Genomic DNA, 22,861 nt, shown 5'->3' on the forward strand with positions numbered 1-22,861 from the left:
GGTGCATGGGTATAATGTTCTGGTGGGTGGTATAATGTTCTGGTGGGTGGTGATAATGTTCTGGTGGGTGGTGATAATGTTCTGGTGGGTGGTCATAATGTTCTGGTGGGTGGTCATAATGTTCTGGTGGGTGGTCATAATGTTCTGGTGGGTGGTCATAATGTTATGGTGTGTGGGTATAATGTTCTGGTGGGTAGTATAATATTCTGGTGGGTGGTCATAATGTTATGGTGGGTGGTATAATGTTCTGGTCCATTCCTGACAATGGGCATCAAATGCATAAACATGAAATATTCCTGACAACGGGCATCAAACACATAAACATGAATATTCCTAACAATGGGCATCAAACGCATAGATATGTAATATTTCTAACAATGGGCATCAAATGCATAAACATAAAATATTCCTGACAAGAGGGATAGAGGGATATGCAGTGCACAGCCCAACACACGCCTAATGAAAGTACCAACCTCCAAACACTCTATAGCTGGTCCAACACACACCTAAAAAATAATGCCCTCCAACCTCCCCTATAGTCAGTCCAACACACACCTAAGAAAAATACAAACCTTCAACCTCCATATAGAGTGCTGAATAGGGCTGAACGATAGTCGATATGATATCGACTATCGTTCTGCGGGCGTGGGCGATATTCATATCGCCGAAGACACGATATTTAGCATTAGGCAAGGGGCATGGCCGGAAGATGCGCAGAACGGACGCGGCTTGTGAGAGCTCCGATACCGCTGTACAGAATCCTCAGCAATCTTCCTAAATCTCCCCTATTCAGGGAGAAAAAACAGCTTGGGGAGACCCATCGAGGCACCAGAGACCAATACTGCCCGGTATTGCGGAGGAAAGACTCCGTCACAGAAGCCGCGGCTTTGCCTAGATCGGAGCATGATCGCGTGCTCATGGTTCCCGGTAAGGCCTACTTACTCTGCACTCATTTGGGACTTGCCTCCATCCCCCGGGTGCCCCCAAAGCCATACATAGACCTCCTAATCTTCACAAAAAAGGACCCCAGTGTACTCATATCCCTCAGCAAGCTGTGCCGACCGCCATCTTGGCTGCACAGGGGGACACAGATCCACAGCAGACTGCAACTCTCTCACCTTGTTCAGCAATCCCCCCTTGCATAGAACTCTTTGCAGCTGCTCTACAGCATTAGGCAGGGAGAAGTCGGGACTCTGGGGGATTCTTCTACCTCCTACCACCACTGTGAGTCCTGACTCTGCCTAATCCACACTGTCAGTGTCTTCTGCACTCCACCCAGTTAAATATCGCGATATATATCATTGAAAAACGAATATCGCAATGTACTATTTTTCCGAATATCCTGCAGCCCTAGTACTGAACACAAATCTAAAAAAATTACTGGCTTCACACCTCCCCTATAGCCAGTCGAACTCACCTTATAAAAGTACAAACCTTCAACCTCCATATAGAGGGTCCAACACACACCATATAAAATAGCCTCCAACCTCCCCTATAGCCAGACCAACACATGCCTAGTAAAATACAAACCTTCAACCTCCATATGGAGGGTCAAACACACACCTAAAAAATTACTGGCCTCCAAACCTCCATTATAACCAGTCCAACACACGCCTAATAAAAGTTCAAACATTCAACCTCCATATAGAGGGTCTAAGACACCTAAAAAGAAAAATACTGGCCTCCAACCTCCCCTATAGCCAGTCCAACACATGCCTAAGTACAAACCTTCAACCTACATTTAGAGGGTCCAACACACACCTAAAATAGAAATATATTGGCCTCCAACCTCCCCTACAGCCAGTCCAACACACGCCTAATAAAAGTACAAGCCTTCAACCGCCAAATAGTGGCTCCAACACACATCTAAAATAAAAAAAATACTGGCCTCCAACCTTCACTATAGCCAGTCCAACACACACCTAATAAAAGTACAAACCTTCAGCCTTCATATAGAGGGTCCAACACACACCTAAGAAAAAAACTGGCTTCCAACCTCCCCTATAGCCAGTCCAACACACGCCTAAGAAAAATACAAATCTTCAACCTCCATATAGAGTGTCGAACACACACCTAAAAAAAATAAAAAATTACTGGCCTCCAACCTCCCCTATAGCCAGTCCAACACACGCCTAAGAAAAATACAAACCTTCAACCTCCATATAGAGTGTCGAACACACCTAAAAAAATAAAAAATTCTGGCCTCCAACCTCCCCTATAGCCAGTCCAACACACGCCTAAGAAAAATACAAACCTTCAACCTCCATATAGAGGGTCAAACACACACCTAAAAAAAAATACTGGCCTCCAACCTCCCCTATAGCCAGTCCAACACACGCCTAATAAATGTACAAACCTTCAACTTACATATAGATAGAGGATCCAATACACACCTAATAGAAAAAAATACTGCCCTCTAACCCCCCTTGTATCCAGTCCAACACATGCCTAAGTACAAACCTTCAACCCCCTTATAGAGGGTCCAACACACACCTAAAATAAGAAAAATACTGGCCTCCAACCTCCCTTATCGCTAGTCCAACACAAGCCTAATAAAAGTACAAACCTTCAACCTCCATATAACAGGGTCCAACACACAACTAAAATAAAAAAACTGGCCCATTCCTGGCAATGCTCATCAAACGCATAAACATAAAATATTCTGGACACGATTCCAATAGCTTATAACGCTGTCCAGCGATGTGAATTATTGATAACGTCGTCCAGCGATGTAAATTGTTGAGAACGCCGCCCAGCGATGTCAATTATTGATAACGCCGTCCAGCAATGTAAATTATTGATAACGCCCTATAGCGATGTAAATTATTGATAACGCCCCTATAGCGATGTAAATTATAGATAACGCCGTCCAGCGATGTAAATTATTGATAACTCCGTAAAGCAATGTAAATTGTTGATAACTCCGTAAAGCAATGTAAATTGTTGATAACGCTGACCAGCGATGCCAATTATTGATAATGCCATCCAGCAATATAAATTGTTAATAATGCTGTACAGCAATGAAAGTTGCTTATAACGCCATCCAGCTATGCCAATTATCAGTAACACCGTCCAGTGATGTAAATTGCTGATAACGCTGTCCAGTGATGCCATGTATTGATAACGCTGTCCAGTGATGTAAATTTTTCATAACGCCATCCATTGATGGCAATTGTTGATAACGCCATCCAGCGATGTAAATTGCTAATAATGCTGTCCAGCAATGCCAATTATTAATAACGCCGTCCAGCGATATTAATTGTTTTTAACGACGTCCAGCAATGCCAATTATTGATAACGCCGTCCAGCGATGTAAATTATTGATAACAACCTCCAGTGATTTAAATTGCTGATAACGCCGCCCAGCTATGTCAATTGCTAAAAATGCTGTCAAGCAATGCCAATAATTTATATCGCCATCCAGCAATGTAAATTGTTGATAACGCCATCCAGCGATGTAAATTGTTGATAACGCCGTCCAGCAATGGCAATTATTGATAACGTCGTCCAGCAATGCTAATTGCTGATAACACCGTTCAGCAATGTAAATTGCTGATAACGCCGTCCAGCGATGTAAATTGTTGATAACGCGGTCCAGCGATGTAAATTGCTGATAACGCGGTCCAGCGATGTAAATTGTTGATAACGCGGTCCAGCGATGTAAAATGTTGATAACGCGGTCCAGCGATGCCAATTGTAGATAACGCCATCCAGGAATTTAAAATGATGGGCATCAAACGCATAAACATGAAATATTCTAATGCTTTAATGTTCTGGTGGGTCGGTATAAGGTTCTAGTGGGTCGATATAAGGTTTTTGTGCATGGTTATAATTTTCTGGTGGGTGGTATAATGTTCTGCTAGGTGGTATAATGATTTGGTGGCTGGGTATAATGTTCTGGTGAGTGGGTATAATGTTCTGGTGAGTGGGTATAATGTTCTCGTAAGTGGTATAATGTTCTGGTGGGTGGTATATTGATATGTTGTGTGGGTATAATGTTCTGGAGAGTGATATAATGTACTGGTGAGTGGGTATGCTCTGGTGGATGGGTATAATAATTTGGTGTGTGGGGATGTTCTGGTGGGTGGGTAGAATGTTCTGGTGGGTGGTATAATGTTCTGGTGGGTGGTGATAATATTCTGGTGTTCTGTATATAGATGGATTAAAAAAACAAACATACTATATATATGGATTAAAAAACATACTAAATATATATGGATTAAAAAACATACTATATATATGGATTAAAAAACAAACATACTATATATGGATTAAAGCATATTATATATCTATATCTATATTTTAATAAAAATACTATATATATATATGGATTTTAAAAAACATACTATATATATATATTGATTAAAAAACATGCATATATATATATATATATGCATTAAAAAAACATACTATAAATATGGATTTTAAAAAAAAACATACATACATTTTAGATATATATAAAAAATATAGATGGATTAAAAAACATACTGTATATAGATGGATTAAAAAACAAACATACTATATATATGGATTAAAAACAAACATACTATATAACTATACATTAAAAAAACATACTATAAATATGGATTTAAAAAAAACATACTAATATTATATATATATATATATATATATATATATATATATATATATATATATATATATATAAAATATAGATGGATTAAAAGACATACTGTATATATATGGATTAAAAAAAAAACTATATATATGGATAAAAAAACATACTATATATATGGTTTAAAAAACATACTATATATATGGATTAACAAACATAGTATATATAGATGGATTTAAAAAAACAAACATACTATATATAGAGGGATTAAAAAACATACTATATATATATATATATATATATATATATATATTGATTAAATATACTATATACGTGGATTAAAAAAAAAACATACTATATATATGGATTAAAAAGAACATACTATATATATATATATATATATATATATATGGATTTAAAAAACATACTACATATATGGATTAAAAACACATACTATATATGGATTAAAAAAAAAACATACTACATATATAGATTAAAAAAAAACATACTATATATATGGATTAAAAAAACATACTATATATATGGATTAAAAAAAATAATACTATATGTATGGATTAAAAAAACAATACTATATATATGGATTAAAAACACATACTATATATATGGATTAAAAAAAGTGGTTGATCCTCACTTCCAGGAGGTCGGCTTGGCATTTGGAGAAATTAGATCTGGGAATTAGATCTGTTCCAAGATTGCCATACCAAGCCGGCCAGGAAGAAGCTTGGGAACTTGAGCATTTCCTAACGCCTGCACTTGCATTTACTATGAATGTCATAGTAAACAGGCCTCTCTACTAATCCCATAGAAAACTAAAACTAGCCTTCTCTTTACAAGTGAGTTGTAGGACTGTCAAAACAGGTTCTTTTTAACCCATTGCACAGAGTACTGCAGGTTACAACAAGATGGCAGTGTATTCCCACCCACCCATACTCAGAGTTCCCTCGTATATCCGCAGCAACCTTTCTGATCAACCCCCTATAATGGAACACTGAGGGAGAGGAGCGGCAAAATCGCATACTAGCACATTATGATAGGCTTACCTTAAATGTCCACTGACAGGAATTCCATCGTCACCTGGTTTTCTTTCCAGGTTCACAGGCTCTGGTCACTTGAATGGCGACAATCCAGCAAAAGTGGTTGGTCCTCGCCTAGAGGAGGTCGGCTTGGCATTTGGAGAAATCCTGGGAAATAGATCTGTCCCAAGATTGCCATACCAAGCCCGCCAGGAAGAAGCTTGGGAACCCAAGATTGTTGATAATGCTGTCCAGCGAAGCCAATTGTTGATAACGTCGTCCAGCAATGTAAATTATTGATAATTCCCTCCAGCAATGTAAATTCTTCATAACACCATCCAGGAATGCAATTTATTGAAAACGCCGTCTAGAGATGGAAATTGCTGATAATGTCGTCCAGCGATGTAAATTATTGATAACGCCATCCAGCGATTTAATTTTTTGATAACGCCGTCCAGCAATGTGAATTGTTGATAACGCTGTCCAGCAATGCCAATTATTGATAACGCCATCCAGAAATTTAAAATGATGGGCATCAAACGCATAAACATGAAATATTCCTAACAATGGGTATCAAATGCATAAACATAAAATATTCCGGACAATGGGCATCAAACGCATAAATATGAAATATTCTAATGTTATGATGTTCTGGTGGGTCGGTATAAGGTTCTGGTGTATGGTTATAAAGTTCTGGTGGGTGGGTATAATGTTCTGGTGTATGGTTATAAAGTTCTGGTGGGTGGGTATAATGTTCTGGTGTATGGTTCTAAAGTTCTGGTGGGTGGATATAATGTTCTGGTGGGTGCCAGAACAACAACCTTATAGAATTTGGAAAAAAAGGTGTGCACCGACGACCAAGTCGCAGCCTTGCACACCTGGGTCACCGAGACCTGATGCTGGTAGGTCCAGGACGTACTCATTGATCTGGTAGAGTGCGCCCTAACAGGGAAGGGTGGAACCCATTCCTTCAAAGCATAAGCCTGGACAATCGTCTGTCTGATCCATTTGGCAATGGCCGCCGCAGACGCAGCCATGCCCTTCCGAGGTCCCTCAGGAAGGACAAAAAAAGGCAATCCGATTTCCGAAAGGATTCAGTGGACGACAGGCAAACCCTGATCGCCCTGACAACATCCAAGGAATGCAACGCGCCCTCCTTAGGATGCTTGGGCTTTGCACAGAGCGAAGGCAAAACAATGTCCTCATTAAGGTGGAAGTCAGACACCACCTTAGGGAGAAATGACGAGTTAGGTCGCAAGACCACCTTATCTTTATGAACCACCAGGTAAGGACAGCGGCAAGACAACGCCGCCAACTCCGACACCCTGCGAGCCGAAGTGATCGCCACTAAAAAGGCAACCTTCTTAGACAGCAGAGTCAACGATATCTCCAGGATGTGTTCAAAGGGAGAACACTAAACACAGACAGAACCAAGTTCAACTCCCATGGAGGTAAAGGCTCCCTCCGGGGAGGGGCCAAATGTCACACACCTTGAATGAAGGTGCGAATTAAGGAATGAGACGCCACAGGGCAGCGAAGGAACCTGGATAACAACTGAATCTGAGGAAAGGCAATACAACTGTTGTATTGCGCCGTGCAATAAAAAAAAAAACTATTTAGGGGACAAAAGTTAATTGCGGCCCTGTCCACATATGTTACAGTGAGATACACCCGTTGCGTACTGTTGTATTGCGCCGTGCAATAACATACTAATATATAGTATTGTTTTTTAATATATATATACAAGTCATCACTATTGGGTATTGTCATCTGCTCCGCAGGAGTAGCTAGGCATATAGACTTAGTTAAAACAAAAGGCATTTGCATGTATACACACCTGGGGGCTGTCCCATCTGGTCAATACCCCCCTGCAGTGTCCACTCCCAACTCAGTTTGGTAGCATAGCAGTAAGAACAAGAACCCCATAGAGAGGCGGGGGCGGCGACTGTCGGAGGACTCAGAGAAAGGAATTTTACAGGTAAGATTTTACAAAAATTCCGTTTTCTCTTACGTCCTCCGACAGTCGCCGCCTCCTCTAAGTCATCACTATTGGGATGTCCCAAAGCAGTATAGACATGAGGGGTGGGATACGCAACGGTAGAAGAGGCAACGCCGTACCCATAACAGAGAAAGGAACCTTACAAACACTGTAAGGGAACCCACTGGGCAACAGAAAAATAACAATGCTCAACAGGAGCAACTGCCCAGAACAGCAAACACCAACAGCCAGGGACCCATAAAAAAACAAGGGTCCTTCATGGCACTGCCGCACTGAGAACTTTGCGGCCAAAGGAAGCATCAGCTGATGCCTGAACGTCTACTTTGTAGAACTTGGAAAAAGTGTACACCGACGACCAAGTCGCAGCCTTGCACACCTGGGCCACCGAGGCCCTGTGCCAACAAGCCCAGGACGCACTCACAGATCTAGTAGAGTGCGCCTTAACAGGGAAGGGTGGAACCCGTTCCTTCAAAGCATAAGCCTGCTCAATGGTCTGTCTGATCCATTCGGCAATAGTTGCTGTGGACGCAGCCATGCCCTTCCGAGATCCCTCAGGAAGAACAAACAGGGAATCCATTTTACGAAAGGATTCAGTAGACGACAGGTAAACCCTGATCGCCCGAACAACATCCAAAGAATGCAAAGCAATCTCCTTCGGATGCTTAGGCTTCGTGCAAAGCGAAGGCAGAACAATTTCCTCATTAAGGTGAAATTCAGTGACCACCTTGGGAAGAAAGGACGGAAGTGTCCTCAACACCACCTTATCCCTATGGATCACCAAGTAAGGGGAGCGGCAAGACAACGCCGCCAGCTCCGACACCCTGCGAGCCGAAGTGATCGCCACCAAAAAAGCGACCTTCTTTGACAGCAGAGGCAAAGAGATCTCCCTGATATTTTCAAAGGGAGCACGCTGTAGCACGGACAGAACCAAGTTCAAGTCCCATGGAGGTAAAGGCTCCTTCCTGGGAGGAGCCAAGTGTCGCACACCTTGAATGAAGGTGCGGACCAAAGAATTAGACGCCACCGGGCATTGGAAAAGAATAGCCAGGGCAGACACCTGACCCTTGATTGTGGCCAGTGCCAATCGCTGATCCACTCCAGACTGGAGGAAAGCCAACACTCTTGACACCGAGTACGAGCGAGGGGAAAACCCCCTGGACTCACACCAGGCGAAATAAGCCTTCCAAGTATGGTAATAGATCTTACCAGAAGAGGATTTCCTAGCCTTGATCAGCATAGGGATAACCTCAGGAGAGAGACCCTTGTCCTTCAGGACCTATGTCTCAGCAGCCAGGCCATTAAAGCCAGCGACTGTAAAGCAGGATGGAAGATCGGTCCTTGAGACAGAAGATCTTCCCGCATGGGCAGTCGCCGCGGAGGCGCCACAGCCAGGTGAACCACGTCGGCGTACCAGTCCGGCGCTATCAGAATCACCAGGTGCGGCTCCGAGGCTAGCCTGCGGAGGAACCTGGAAAGCAACTGAATCGGAGGAAAGGCATACATCAGCCGATACTGATGCCAAGGGGCCACCAACGCATCCGAGGCGTCCGCCAATGGATCGCGCGTTCTTGCCACGAACCTTTCCACCTTTCGATTTAGCCGAGACGCGAACAGATCCACGTCCGGGGATCCCCACTTTGCACACAGCATTTGGAAGACCTCCGGGTGTAAGGACCATTCCCCCTGGTCCAGGGCCTGGCGACTCAGGTAGTCCGCCTGCCAATTTTCCACACCCGGAATGTGAACCGCTGAGATTGCAGGGACATGAATCTCGGCCCAAGACAGAATGTCGGACACCTCCCGGCCCGCCCGAGCACTCCTGGAGCCCCCTTGGTGGTTGATGTAAGCCACCACGGTAGCATTGTCCGTCTGTACCCGGACAGGACAACCCCGTAGACGGTCCGACCACTGTAGAAGGCAGAGCTTGATCGCTCGCAATTCCAGGACGTTGATCGGAAAGGGAGGACTCCTACTCCGACCAAGTGCCCTGGGCAGACAGGGTGCCCAGGACCCCACCCCAGCCCAACAGGCTGGCATCCGTGGTGATCACCGTCCAAACCAAGGGACTAAACGACTTGCCCCCCGTCACCGACGGGGACTGGAGCCACCACAGAAGGGCCAATCTTGTCTGACAACTCAAGGAGACCTGCAGATCCAGGGACTGAGCCTGTCCATCCCAGTTGGCCAGGACCTCCGCTTGGAGAGCCCGCGTGTGGAACTGAGCAAAGGGTATCGCCTTAAAAGTTGATAACATTAACCCCAGGACTCGCATACAGGTCCTGAGTGACAATGCTGGAACGTCCCTGAGGGACCCGATCTTGTCCCGCAATGCTCGGAGCTTGTCCTCCGGCAGGAACACCTTCGCCTGAGCAGAGTCCAAAATCATTCCCAGGTAGGGAAGACGAACCGAAGGGGACAACGATGACTTCTGAACGTTGATGGTCCATCCGAACTACTGAAGCATCCGGATCGTGATGGACAGATCCCGCACCAGGTCCTGACTGACACTCGATCTGACGAGGAGGTCGTCCAGATACCCCAGGATCGCAATGAACTGAGCCCTCAGTAGGCCCAGAACCGGCGCCAGAACCTTGGTAAAGACCCTGGGAGCCGAAGCGAGACCGAAAGGTAACACCACAAACTGATAATGGTCTCCCGCGACGGCAAACCGAAGGTACCGCTGATGACCCTCGAAGATGGGGACATGCAGGTACGCATCCTTGAGGTCTATTGAAGCCAGGAACTCTCCTGGGCTCAGAGAAGCCACCACCGATCGGAGAGACTCCATACGGAATTTTTCGAACGCGCACAAAGCGGTTCAGAGCTTTCAGGTCCAGGATAGGACACACCTTGCCCTCCTTTCTGGGCACAGTGAACAGATTGGAATAAAAACTCCGAAACCTGTCCCAGTGAGGCACCGGGACGATCACCCCCTGAGCAAGGAGGTCCTGGACCGCACGGTGCAAGTCCTGCAGACGCCCCGGAGGCAAATGAAGATTCAAGGGGAAGAATCTGTCTGCTGGCCGGGAAAGAAACTCGATCTTGTATCCCGACCGAACGATTTCCTGAACCCACCTGTCCGAAATCTGGAGCAGCCAAGGTTGAAGGAAACCGCGCAAACGTCCCCCCACCCCAGAGACGGGTGAGGGCGCGCCTTCAGGCAGAAGTGGACTGGCCCGTCGTAGCGGTATTGCCTGACTTCTGCTTACCCGCCCAGGGCTTCTTCTGTCCTCCCTGGGACTTGAAGGGCTTGCACTTGGACTGGTTCCGAAAGGCACGAAAGGAACCCTGACTGGATCTAGGTGCAAAACTCCTCTTACCCCGAAGGGCTTGTGCTTCGGGTTCTGGGGCAGCATAGTACTCTTGCCCCCCGTGATGCCTTTTACCAGGGTATCCAACGCCTCGCCAAAAAGGCGAGAGCCAGCATAAGGAAAATCCGCCACCGTTTTCCGCGAGGACTGGTCAGCCGACCAGCTCTTCAGCCATATCAGGCGTCGATTAAGCACCGCGACACTAGAGAGGCGTGCTACTAGAGGGGCCTCATTCAAGGCCGCATCACACAGATACATGATTCCCTGGTGGATCTGGTCCACCATATCCAGCCGGGCAGGCGGGACACCATCAGTCACTAGGTTGCTCCTAAGCACCTTAGACCAGTCAGCAACCGCCTGCGCCACTAATACGGACGCGAAAATCGGTTTGAGCAGAGAGCCCGCCACCGTATAGGAATGGCGGGCCAAAGACTCCAAACGCCGGGCCGTAGGATCCCGGAAAACTGGGGAATCCTCCGTAGGAACCAGGGTAGCCTTATTCAGCACTGCGACTGTGTGATCCACCTGTGGCGGCACACACCAGCGCGATACCGTAGCCGGTGCAAAGGGATAAAGCAATTTGAACCGACTAGGCACCACGAACGGACGCTTCAAAGTGCGCCACACTTCATTAACAGTATAATGAAATTCAGCGGGACAGGGAAAAACCTGTGCTGACTTGTGGGTCCTGTGCGTCCCAAAAGAGGACACAACGCCCGGAGGGCTGGGCTCATCCTCCAAATGTAAGGTGTCCTTCACAGAAATAATTAATTCATCCATGGTCGCCCGTTCCTTGGGCGACCCCGGAGAGGAGGTATCAACCCCCTCTACCTCCGCCTCCCCCTCAGACCCCTGCAGGTCCACAGATGAGCGGGACCCTGAAAAGAGTATAGTGAAAAAACTATCAGCGCAAGACTAAGTGAAATTCAAATGTGTATAAAATGTGCTAGAATAAATCAATATATAAATCCGGCTGCATACACAAATTGTGTCCACACCTCACAACAAAAACATAAAAATCAAAAAACGTGCTGCGCCAGAAGTGCACAAAAATAATTAGTGATTACATGAATCAACAAGTGTTATCAACAAAATATGGTGTCCATCATATGTGCTCTGATGAAACATAAATGTTCATATAAAGTGCTCCAAAGTAATGATTAGTATATCCAGGTGATGACAGGACAGCCTCAATCCCTTGTGAATCAAGCAGGAACCACCAGTGTGTGAACTCCCTCCACCAGTAAGATTGGCCTCTCACCTTGATACCAGACCCAAACGGGCCAGCATGAGCATATCAGGGGATAAACAGACTATCACAGGTAACCTCTCCAGCCTTCACCTCCGGGGGTCGCCAGGACATAAAATAAAGATAAAGCAAAGATCTAGTGCTCTCTGAATGTAAATATGAGCTTTTATTGAGCATAAAGGGGTAACTCACATTTGTTGGGCACTGAAAAGGGCATGCTCGCAGCAGCCATATCACCATCTGAATCAGAGGAGAGGGACAATCTGGGCCTCTTACGAGCAGCACGTTCAGCCATCAACATTTCCATGTTTGACACCAAAGTCGCCACTACCGCAGCCAAATCAGGTCTCAGAGGGGGCACCGGAGAACTGGGGGCCCCCACCAGGGCTGGTGGAAATTTGCTATCCTGAGAATCCATGCTCAGGTGAGAAAAATCAGGGCAGTGCAAGAATCAGGTGCTGTCCCTTTAAAAGCGCTGCGATTGCGCAGCCCACCGCTCCAGCTATCAAGATAGAAAAGAGACCCCCAACAGGAAGGAGACAAAACTGAGCCAGAAGCGACAGTACAGAAATATATTGAGAGCAATAACCTGCAGAGCCCCCGCAGAGCGTTGCCACCGCTGTCCTGCTTCAGAGGAAAGAGGAAGTGCTGTGAAAGTAGGCTGAACTATGCAGCTGCATGACCCAGGGAAAATGGCTGCCTCATAGAAACGTATGGGAGGCTCCACCAAAATGGCCACCGACATGCGGCCTGACCGACCGATCGGTCCCCGCAAAAATGGCGGCGATTGGCGCCAATTCAGCATGTAGATGCGCCCATAGAGGAACTCACATGCTTGCCCAGTGTAAAAAATGGCGGACCGCGCGGTGACACCCCACCGCGGTCCTTACACAGTTTGCACCCCCAAACACCGAAGTGACCCAGGGAAGGGGACCCCTCACACACACACGCCTGTACAATCGAACCCCGCAGGGATCGCAGCCGGGGGTCACACAAGGCACAGACATGGGGGACACACAGCAACCAGGACTGCCAACCCACACAGAGGCCCCACAAAGAAGCACTTACCTGTACCCGATGGCGTGGGGAGCCTCACAAAATGGAAAGCCGCTGTCCTCACCTGACAGGGAGTGCCGTTTGCTAGGGACATTGCACTGCTGAGCCGCAGATGCGTCCGGTGAGGTAGCCACCTCACAGCTGCATCCCTGCAGCGAAAAGGGATGGGTCGTTCATAATGCCAGGGCGAACCATAGCTGAACGCTCGATGGCGGGCTGGGGGTCCATCTGACCCTCTGTGCCCTGATAAACCAGGGTGGCCAGTCCAAATCCCAGCACCGCATGACCATCTTCGTCCGAAGAGTCGACTAAAAACTAAAGCTGATCAAATAAACAGCTAGTAAAGAAAGAAAAAAAAAACTGAATTTTTTTTCAATAAAATCAAATAAAAAGGAAGATAGGCTGAGACCGAAGCCCCAGCACAGGGAAAGCCTAACTACTCCTATGCTAGGCAAATTAAAACTGAGTTGGGAGTGGACACTGCAGGGGGTTATTGACCAGATGGGACAGCCCCCAGGGGTGTATACATGCAAATGCCTTTTGTTTTAACTAAGTCTATATGCCTAGCTACTCCTGCGGAGCAGATGACAATACTCAATAGTGATGACTTAGAGGAGGCGGCGAACGGATTAAAAAAATGTTTGCTGTGGGGAACGGGTGTTTTTTGCTTCAATAAATATTTGGCAGAATTACGCTGTGTCCCCTTATGCTTGCATTCACATGTCAAATTGAACGATAAGGATAAAGCTTCATATTAAAGAGCCAGACGGTTGGTGCAAATGGTCTTGGTGGAGGAGCCAGCGTTGACATTTTAAGGCCTGTTTTTATCCGAGATTTGGTGAGTTTCCAATCTGATGGGTGATCACGGCTTGCTGGTGGTGGTACACGGACATTCCTACTAGCCGCACACTCTTCCATGTTACTAGTTGCACAGGTACTTGGGACTGTACTTTGGCCGAAAACTTATATATACACATCAGCAGGAGTTTTTGACCACTGACGGACATTTTATAGTTTTATATTATTTATTGTTCGTTGATTACCATTCCTAGCCATGATGTTTTAGACCAATTCTTATTATTTATGATATTTATTCTGTAGCGCTGCTAGTGTCGCAAATTAGTTTATGCAATCTATATTTGTTGCACCCTCCTTTGGATTATAAATATGCACTGTTACTATAAAAATGACACTGGCAGGGAAGGGGTTAACACTGTTGGTGATCAAGGGGTTAAATGTATGCCTCATGCTTACTGACGTGTGTGGGGGAATGCCTACACTTGTCCCCCCATTAAACGTGCTTTGGGTGAACAGGGCCTTCTGTCTGTCCTCCGTAAAAAGAGGTATACCTTCTTTCCCCTTTGACAGTCGAGCCGAAGCACACAGACGGGACAGCAGGAAAGAACTCAGTAAGGACAGCAGGGAAGCATTCCGATAGGCATTTACTATGAATATCATAATAAACAGACCTTTCTACTAATCCCATAGAAAACTAAAACTAGCCTTCTCTTTACAAGTGAGTTGTAGGACTGTCTAAACAGGTTCTTTTTAACCCATTGCACAGAGTACTGCAGGTTACAACAAGATCTCAGGGTATTCCAACCACTAATGCTCAAGAGTTCCAGATTTTATGTTCTGGTGGGTGGGTATAATGTTCTGGTGGGTGGGTATAATGTTCTGGTGGGTGCCCCCCTCCACTCCAGAGAGTTTCAGCGAGGGGAGCCCATGGCTTTCTGCCGAACCTGGCTCACAGGGTACCTTTTCGACTCCTACGAGTCTGCAGGTAAGTCTTTGTGCTGCATTTCTTTTGGTAGGAAGAAACACAATCTAAACTGGGGCTAGAGGGGAAGGTGGGGCCTTTTAAATGTGCTTAATTGATTGTGTTTCCGGTAGGGAGGAGCCTATCATCTCATGTTGGGACATCCTGGAAAGGAGAGAAAATAGGTTTGAGCATGGAACCCGCCACCATGTAGGCATGGCGGGCAAGAGCCTCCAACCTCCTGTCCGTAGGATCCCGGAGAACCAGGGTATCCTCAGTGGGAACCAAAGTAGCCTTGTTCAACACGGCCACCATGTGATCCACCTGGGGGACCACACACCAGTGCAAATCTGTAGAAGGCGCAAAGGGGTAGAGCAGTTGAAACTGTTTAGGCACCGTGAAAGTGCACCATTGTTCATTCACTGTGTGATGAAAGTCAGCGGGGCAGGGAAAAACCTGCGCCGACTTGCGGGTCCTATGTGTACCAAAGGAGGACACAATGCCCGGAGGATTGGGCTCATCCTCTAAATGCAGTGTTTCTTTTACAGAAGAAATCAACGCATCCATAGCTGCGCATTCTTCAGGCCACCCCGGGGGAGAATCATCTACCTCCTCCACCTCCGCCTCCCCCTCAGACCCCAGCGGGTCCAGGGACGAGCGAGACCCTGAAAAGGGCACGCCAGCCACATCACCATCTGAATCAGAGGAGAAAGATAAACTAGGCCCTTTTCCAGCAGCTCGTTCAGCCATCAGCACCTCCATTTTGGACACTAAAGTCGCCACCAACATCGGCCAAATTAGGTATAACGGGGGGCACAGCAGACTGGGGTCCCCCACCAAGGCTAGGGGGAATTTTCTGTCCTGAGAATGCATTGCAGGAAAAAAACATAAAAAAGTACTGGCCCTTTAAGAGCGCTGTGGACCGCGCAGCCCATCGCTATATATACTGTGAACACAGACCCCCCCAAAAAGGGACAAAAACTGAGCCAGGAGAGATAAACAGAGAAATATGGAAGAGACAGTCTGAGGAGCCCCACAGTGTTACCACACCGATCGCTGCTCCAGAGGAAAAGGAAGGGAGGTCACCAGAGGCTGAACTATATGCTACAAGGCTAAGGCAAAATGGCTGCCAATAGAAAGCAATGGGAGGCTTCGGCAAGATGGCACCCTGATCACCCCACACCAGTCATATGATGGCACTGTACTGTACTGGTGACACCCTGATCACCTCACACCAGTCATATGATGCCGCTGTACTGTACTGGTGACACCCTGATCACCCCACTCCAGTCATATGATGGCTCTGTACTGTACTGGTGACACCCTGATCACCTCACACCAGTCATATGATGGCTCTGTACTGTACTGGTGACACCCCGATCACCCCACACCAGTCATATGATGGCACTGTACTGTACTGGTGACACCCTGATCACCTCACACCAGTCATATGATGGCACTGTACTGGCGATACCCTGATCACCTTACACCAGTCATATGATGGCACTGTACTGTACTGGTGACACCCTGATCACCCCACACCAGTCATATGATGGCACTGTACTGTACTGGTGACACCCTGATCACCTCACACCAGTCATATGATGGCAATGTACTGGTGACACCCTGATCACCCCACACCAGTCATATGATGGCACTGTACTGTACTGGTGACACCCTGATCACCTCACACCAGTCATATGATGGCGCTGTACTGTACTGGTGACACCCTGATTACCTCACACCAGTCATATGATGGCTCTGTACTGTACTGGTGACACCCTGATCACCTCACACCAGTCATATGATGGCGCTGTACTGTACTGGTGACACCCTGATCACCCCACTCCAGTCATATGATGGCTCTGTACTGTACTGGTGACACCCTGATCACCTCACACCAGTCATATGATGGCTCTGTACTGTACTGGTGACACCCCGATCACCCCACACCAGTCATATGATGGCACTGTACTGTACTGGTGACACCCTGATCACCTCACACCAGTCATATGATGGCACTGTACTGGCGATACCCTGATCACCTTACACCAGTCATATGATGGCACTGTACTGTACTGGTGACACCCTGATCACCCCACACCAGTCATATGATGGCACTGTACTGTACTGGTGACACCCTGATCACCTCACACCAGTCATATGATGGCACTGTACTGGTGATACCCTGATCACCTTACACCAGTCATATGATGACTCTGTACTGTACTGGTGATACCCTGATCACCTCACACCAGTCATATGATGGCACTGTACTGTACTGGCGACACCCTGATCACCCCACACCAGTCATATGATGGCACTGTACTGTACTGGTGACACCCTGATCACCTCACACCAGTCATATGATGGCGCTGTACTGTACTGGTGACACCCTGATCACCTCACACCAGTCATATGATGGCTCTGTACTGTACTGGTGACACCCTGATCACCTCACACCAGTCATATGATGGCACTGTACTGTACTGGTGACACCCTGATCACCCCACACCAGTCATATGATGGCACTGTACTGTACTGGTGACACCCTGATCACCTCACACCAGTCATATGATGGCGCTGTACTGTACTGGTGACACCCTGATCACCCCACACCAGTCATATGACGGCCCTGTACTGTACTGGTGACACCCTGATCACCCCACACCAGTCATATGATGGCACTGTACTGTACTGGTGACACCCTGATCACCCCACACCAGTCATATGATGGCACTGTACTGTACTGGTGACACCCTGATCACCTCACACCAGTCACATGATGGCGCTGTACTGGTGACACCCTGATCACCCCACTCCAGTCATATGATGGCTCTGTACTGTACTGGTGACACCCTGATCACCTCACACCAGTCATATGATGGCACTGTACTGTACTGGTGACACCCTGATCACCCCACTCCAGTCATATGATGGCTCTGTACTGTACTGGTGACACCCTGATCACCTCACACCAGTCATATGATGGCACTGTACTGTACTGGTGACACCCTGATCACCCCACTCCAGTCATATGATGGCACTGTACTGTACTGGTGACACCCTGATCACCTCACACCAGTCATATGATGGCACTGTACTGTACTGGTGTCACCCTGATCACCCCACACCAGTCATATGATGGCTCTGGACTTTACTGGTGACATCCTGATCACCTCACACTAGTCATATGATGGCACTGTACTGGCGATACCCTGATCACCTCACACCAGTCATATGATGGCACTGTACTGTACTGGTGACACCCTGATCACCCCACACAAGTCATATGACGGCTCTGTACTGTACTGGTGACACCCTGATCACCCCACACCAGTCATATGACGGCCCTGTACTGTACTGGTGACACCCTGATCACCCCACACCAGTCATATGATGGCACTGTACTGTACTGGTGACATCCTGATCACCCCACACCAGTCATATGATGGCACTGTACTGTACTGGTGACACCCTGATCACCTCACACCAGTCACATGATGGCGCTGTACTGGTGACACCCTGATCACCCCACTCCAGTCATATGATTGCTCTGTACTGTACTGGTGACACCCTGATCACCTCACACCAGTCATATGATGGCACTGTACTGTACTGGTGACACCCTGATCACCCCACTCCAGTCATATGATGGCACTATACTGTACTGGTGACACCCTGATCACCTCACACCAGTCATATGATGGCACTGTACTGTACTGGTGACACCCTGATCACCTCACACCAGTCATATGATGGCACTGTACTGTACTGGTGTCACCCTGATCACCCCACACCAGTCATATGATGGCTCTGGACTTTACTGGTGACATCCTGATCACCTCACACTAGTCATATGATGGCACTGTACTGGCGATACCCTGATCACCTCACACCAGTCATATGATGGCACTGTACTGTACTGGTGACACCCTGATCACCCCACACCAGTCATATGATGGCTCTGTACTGTACTGGTGACACCCTGATCACCCCACACCAGTCATATGACGGCCCTGTACTGTACTGGTGACACCCTGATCACCCCACACCAGTCATATGATGGCACTGTACTGTACTGGTGACACCCTGATCACCTCACACCAGTCATATGATGGCACTGTACTGGTGATACCCTGATCACCTTACACCAGTCATATGATGACTCTGTACTGTACTGGTGATACCCTGATCACCTCACACCAGTCATATGATGGCACTGTACTGTACTGGCGACACCCTGATCACCCCACACCAGTCATATGATGGCACTGTACTGTACTGGTGACACCCTGATCACCTCACACCAGTCATATGATGGCACTGTACTGTACTGGTGACACCCTGATCACCTCACACCAGTCATATGATGGCTCTGTACTGTACTGGTGACACCCTGATCACCTCACACCAGTCATATGATGGCACTGTACTGTACTGGTGACACCCTGATCACCCCACACCAGTCATATGATGGCACTGTACTGTACTGGTGACAGCCTGATCACCCCACACCAGTCATATGATGGCACTGTACTGGTGATACCCTGATCACCTCACACCAGTCATATGATGGCTCTGTACTGTACTGGTGACACCCCGATCACCTCACACCAGTCATATGATGGCACTGTACTGTACTGGTGACACCCTGATCACCCCACTCCAGTCATATGATGGCTCTGTACTGTACTGGTGACACCCTGATCACCTCACACCAGTCATATGATGGCACTGTACTGTACTAGTGACACCCTGATCACCCCACTCCAGTCATATGATGGCACTGTACTGTACTGGTGACACCCTGATCACCTCACACCAGTCATATGATGGCACTGTACTGTACTGGTGTCACCCTGATCACCCCACACCAGTCATATGATGGCTCTGGACTTTACTGGTGACATCCTGATCACCTCACACTAGTCATATGATGGCACTGTACTGGCGATACCCTGATCACCTCACACCAGTCATATGATGGCACTGTACTGTACTGGTGACACCCTGATCACCCCACACAAGTCATATGACGGCTCTGTACTGTACTGGTGACACCCTGATCACCCCACACCAGTCATATGACGGCCCTGTACTGTACTGGTGACACCCTGATCACCCCACACCAGTCATATGATGGCACTGTACTGTACTGGTGACATCCTGATCACCCCACACCAGTCATATGATGGCACTGTACTGTACTGGTGACACCCTGATCACCTCACACCAGTCACATGATGGCGCTGTACTGGTGACACCCTGATCACCCCATTCCAGTCATATGATTGCTCTGTACTGTACTGGTGACACCCTGATCACCTCACACCAGTCATATGATGGCACTGTACTGTACTGGTGACACCCTGATCACCCCACTCCAGTCATATGATGGCACTATACTGTACTGGTGACACCCTGATCACCTCACACCAGTCATATGATGGCACTGTACTGTACTGGTGACACCCTGATCACCTCACACCAGTCATATGATGGCACTGTACTGTACTGGTGTCACCCTGATCACCCCACACCAGTCATATGATGGCTCTGGACTTTACTGGTGACATCCTGATCACCTCACACTAGTCATATGATGGCACTGTACTGGCGATACCCTGATCACCTCACACCAGTCATATGATGGCACTGTACTGTACTGGTGACACCCTGATCAACCCACACCAGTCATATGATGGCTCTGTACTGTACTGGTGACACCCTGATCACCCCACACCAGTCATATGACGGCCCTGTACTGTACTGGTGACACCCTGATCACCCCACACCAGTCATATGATGGCACTGTACTGTACTGGTGACACCCTGATCACCTCACACCAGTCATATGATGGCACTGTACTGGTGATACCCTGATCACCTTACACCAGTCATATGATGACTCTGTACTGTACTGGTGATACCCTGATCACCTCACACCAGTCATATGATGGCACTGTACTGTACTGGCGACACCCTGATCACCCCACACCAGTCATATGATGGCACTGTACTGTACTGGTGACACCCTGATCACCTCACACCAGTCATATGATGGCACTGTACTGTACTGGTGACACCCTGATCACCTCACACCAGTCATATGATGGCTCTGTACTGTACTGGTGACACCCTGATCACCTCACACCAGTCATATGATGGCACTGTACTGTACTGGTGACACCCTGATCACCCCACACCAGTCATATGATGGCACTGTACTGTACTGGTGACAGCCTGATCACCCCACACCAGTCATATGATGGCACTGTACTGGTGATACCCTGATCACCTCACACCAGTCATATGATGGCTCTGTACAGTACTGGTGACACCCTGATCACCTCACACCAGTCATATGATGCGCTGTACTGTACTGGTGACACCCTGATCACCTCACACCAGTCATATGATGGCGCTGTACTGAACTGGTGACACCCTGATCACCCCACACCAGTCATATGATGGCTCTGTACTCCACTGGTGACACCCTGATCACCCCACACCAGTCATATGATGGCACTGTACTGTACTGGTGACATCCTGATCACCCCACACTAGTCATATGATGGCACTGTACAGTACTGGTGATACCCTGATCACCCCACACCAGTCATATGATGGCACTGTACAGTACTGGTGATACCCTGATCACCCCACACCAGTCATATGATGGCACTGTACTGTACTGGTGACACCCTGATCACCCCACACCAGTCATATGATGGCGCTGTACTGCACTGGTGACATCCTGATCACTCCACACCAGTCATATGATGGCACTGTACAGTACTGGTGATACCCTGATCACCCCACACCAGTCATATGATGGCACTGTACTGTACTGGTGACACCCTGATCACCCCACACCAGTCATATGATGGCTCTGTACTGTACTGGTGACACCCTGATCACCCCACACCAGTCATATGATGGCTCTGTACTGTACTGGTGACACCCTGATCACCCCACACCAGTCATATGACGGCCCTGTACTGTACTGGTGACACCCTGATCACCCCACACCAGTCACATGATGGCGCTGTACTGGTGACACCCTGATCACCCCACTCCAGTCATATGATGGCTCTGTACTGTACTGGTGACACCCTGATCACCTCACACCAGTCATATGATGGCACTGTACTGTACTGGTGACACCCTGATCACCCCACTCCAGTCATATGATGGCTCTGTACTGTACTGGTGACACCCTGATCACCTCACACCAGTCATATGATGGCACTGTACTGTACTAGTGACACCCTGATCACCCCACTCCAGTCATATGATGGCACTGTACTGTACTGGTGACACCCTGATCACCTCACACCAGTCATATGATGGCACTGTACTGTACTGGTGTCACCCTGATCACCCCACACCAGTCATATGATGGCTCTGGACTTTACTGGTGACATCCTGATCACCTCACACTAGTCATATGATGGCACTGTACTGGCGATACCCTGATCACCTCACACCAGTCATATGATGGCACTGTACTGGTGACACCCTGATCACCCCACACCAGTCATATGATGGCTCTGTACTGTACTGGTGACACCCTGATCACCCCACACCAGTCATATGACGGCCCTGTACTGTACTGGTGACACCCTGATCACCCCACACCAGTCATATGATGGCACTGTACTGTACTGGTGACATCCTGATCACCCCACACCAGTCATATGATGGCACTGTACTGTACTGGTGACACCCTGATCACCTCACACCAGTCACATGATGGCGCTGTACTGGTGACACCCTGATCACCCCACTCCAGTCATATGATTGCTCTGTACTGTACTGGTGACACCCTGATCACCTCACACCAGTCATATGATGGCACTGTACTGTACTGGTGA

The sequence above is a fragment of the Pelophylax lessonae genome (genome assembly GCF_965119305.1).
Source record: "Pelophylax lessonae genome assembly, chromosome: 3".
Taxonomy (NCBI): Eukaryota; Metazoa; Chordata; class Amphibia; order Anura; family Ranidae; genus Pelophylax; species Pelophylax lessonae.